The sequence below is a fragment of the Mercurialis annua genome, linkage group LG2, assembly GCF_937616625.2.
Source record: "Mercurialis annua linkage group LG2, ddMerAnnu1.2, whole genome shotgun sequence".
Taxonomy (NCBI): Eukaryota; Viridiplantae; Streptophyta; class Magnoliopsida; order Malpighiales; family Euphorbiaceae; genus Mercurialis; species Mercurialis annua.
In genome coordinates this window covers 38,173,736-38,177,189 of record NC_065571.1, presented here as the reverse complement: position 1 = coordinate 38,177,189, position 3,454 = coordinate 38,173,736, and the positions used below count along the sequence as shown (strand labels likewise).

At 33.5% G+C, this 3,454-nt stretch overlaps 1 non-coding gene across 1 annotated transcript; it reads right to left on the bottom strand.

Annotated features, from left to right (window-relative positions):
- Positions 1–672: 672 nt before the first annotated feature.
- On the bottom strand, positions 673–749 carry LOC126670842 (small nucleolar RNA R12). The gene has a single exon (XR_007638836.1). It is a non-coding gene; the product is annotated as a small nucleolar RNA R12 (small nucleolar RNA).
- Between the last annotated feature and the right edge of the window lie 2,705 nt (positions 750–3,454).

Here is a 3,454-nt window from a genome sequence, read left to right as displayed (position 1 = left end):
AAAAACATAAACATATTATTAAAAAACATATATCTACAAATTAAATAAGGTTAATTATTTAAAATTTGTAATTTTTTAAAACGAAATCAATGTAATTGAAGTTTTACCACACTAAAATTTTATTTTAACATTTTTGTTTTATACATTATTATCAATATGTTAATAATATCATATTAATAAATTTCATTATTGAATGAGTGATATATATTATAATAAAATAATTATATGAATAATATTAAAATTAATTGAATTCATTTTGAAAGCCATGATTTAAATAAATCAAATAGGACTATTCGCATTAATTAGGCGATTGTATTTAATTGTATTAATTAGGCGATTGTATTTAAAAAAAAATAACAATTGTATTAATTAGGCGATTGTATTTAAAAAAAAATAACAATTGTATTTAAAAAGTGCGGGAGTTATTTTATATACTTTTTACCTAATAGTAAAAGAGATTTAGATCTGAGTTTATTCATAAACTTAGAGTAGGTCTTATTTATCGTGTCCATTATATTTAGTAGGGAAAATTATTAAAACTTAGTACAAAAATAAAATAAAGTGGAAATTGAATAAAATTGTAAAGTAAAGTAAAATCCTACAATTTTGACAACAAAAAAGTAAAATCCTAAAAATTAGCGATGAATACGAAAAGATGGATGAAAAGAAGAAGAGAGTCAGAAGTAGCTGGTTGAGTCAATCATAAGGAAATCAGTGGGAATCCGTCTGTTTTCTTTCATCATCCTCTCTATTTCTTCTTCATCACTTTTATTTAAAACAGAACTGTACATGCCCTCTAACCCATCATCTTTCCCACTACGTAAACAGGAAATGGGATAAAGGGCAGACGCTATTTCTTTCGACTTATCAAAATAAAAAGAAACTTTTCTATAGCCTAACCATAGATTCATCGATCCATTTTCGAAAGATCTACGAAATTGCAAAATTAGGCTGCTACTAAGAACATAAAAAAACTAATTATTATATACTGCGCTTTTGCTTTTGCTGTTGTGTTTGTTAAGGGATTCTCCGCTCAATATATATACAGAGAGAGGAAATGTAAACCCTAACACACACAGATACATGAGAGCAGCAGCCACCCACTCTCTACGGGCCTTCTCAGATTGGGCCTGCTATTTTTTACACTTACAAAGTAGAGAAAATTAACTATTTACCAAAAAAAAAAATGACAATAATTACAAAATTACATATTAATTTTTTTCATTTATAAAAATATCAAAAAATAAAAAATAATTACAAACATACGTTGTATACTGTTGGTATAATGTCAGTGTACTAATAAAATAACATTATATCAACATTATATCAGCATTATAACATTATGCATGCTGAAATTTTATTAATATTAAATAAAAATTTATCCAAAATTATATCAAATCGTATACTAAAAATTAAATTAGTAATTGTTGCTGGCGTTTTTGGTGAAAACCGTAACAACAAGTGTGTGAATGCGGGCATGCCAGGAAGCGGATTCCGATTTGTGAACTTGACTTATTAAAACGAGCGATTAGGGCTTGGTCAACCTTATAACAAGTACTCCAATCAAGTAATGCTAAAATAAAGAAATCCAATTGTAAATGTGTTTACTAATTGAATACAGTGAAGATACAAGTGTTTGAGTAGAAAATGCAAAAGTTTAATCGTAAAGTTCTTTACTGATTAAAGAAAATTGAATTGCTGGGATTGAGTGTTTTTTGCCTTTGGGCTAGTTTTTTGTATGGTTGATATGACGTCGAAAACTTGCTGCTCTTGTCTTATTTATAGCCTTCGTCATTTGTGAAAACTGTCGCTTCTTTCAACTGCACACGTTCTTCTCCACCATTGAAAAACTGTCAATCGTGTCTATGTTGCTTCTGCACGTGTTTTTTTAACTTTTGTTCTCCTGAAAATAACTTTCTTGGGCTTATGGGCCATTTAAAACATAATTTAATGGCCTTGTCAAATACAGGCTTATTTTTCTGAAAATGGACTTGGGCCTTCTGACTCTTCTGGGAATTACTTGGTCAACCTCTGGAGTCGACCTTTGGCATCAACTTCTGGAGTCAAATGGAGTCAACCTCTGGAGATTAACTTCAATTTAATTAAGCTAACTTCTGGAAATTAACTTCTGGAATGGAACTAGTCAACCTTTGAAAACCAACTTTTGGAGTCAAACTAGTTAACCTCTGAAAATCAACTCCTAGAGTCAAACTAGTCAACCTCTGAGAATCAACTTCTGGAGTCAAACTAGTCAACCTCTGAAAATCAACTTTTGGAGTCAAACTAGTCAACCTCTGAAAATCAACTTCTGGAGTCAAACTAGTCAACATCTGAAAATTAACTTAAGCCAATTATTCACAGTAGCTTTTTCTATCTTTTACAAAAGAATATGGGCTTTATGGGCTTTTAGACATATTTTTAATTTTGGAGCAAACAATGCCCCTATATAATTGGCTTTTTAGAAATAAAGCCATGTATATATATATATATATATATATATATATATATATATATATATATATATATATATATATATATTCTTTTAGCCAAAAATAATTTTTTTTCGCTTTCACAATGGTTAGGCTTAAGGTTTTATTTTTGAAATTGATAAGGACTTTTGGAGATATGAAAATCCTTTAGAAACGATGAATTCAAAAATTGTAGAGGTAGACAAAAGTTCAAAAGGTGAGGGTTTTTTGGAAAACAAAAAAATTCAAATTTTCCTTCTTCCCTAAAAACCATAGCACAAAATCCTAAATCCAAAATTAAAATTGATTTTTCTCCTAATCCTTCAACCAACAATCTCCAAGATATGTCAAAAATTAGAGAGGGAGGACAAGAACCGACGCCGACCACCACCACATCACTGCAGTCAGTGCCTCGCTGTCAGCCACCATTGCGTTACCAGTGTACACCGACCCGAATGCCTCTTCCTCTCCAACAGCGGGCGTTTCTCCTTCACCGGCGACAGCAGGTCGTTCTTCGCCCAACAACTGCTCCACGGCGGCAACGATGGCGGACATCAGCTCCTTGGCAACGGCAAAGACGAACGGAAGCTCCTTGGCAATGGCGAAGACGGACGGCAGTCCCTCGTCGTTTTCATCAGTGAAGACGGTCGTTACCAGCAGCGGCGGCCAGTCAGCTCCTCTTTTTCTGCCGGCAACTCCTCTGCTCGTCGGCTTCAACACGCTGGCGAATGAAACCAACGGCTCCTCCAGCCGTAGCACGCCAACCAAACCAGCCGACTCCTCTTCAGCAGCTGCGGTGTCCCTCGCAAGCCAGCAGCGTTCCAGCGGCAGCCAGCAGCTGAACGGTGGCCGCTCTACTCCGGCGACTGCAGCATGTAAGTTTTCTCTCCTCCCTCTTTTTGTTTTCTAATTAATTAATTGTTTTTTATTAATTAATTTATCAAAAGAGAAATTTGAAACATGGGATTTGAATAATTTTGGGTGAT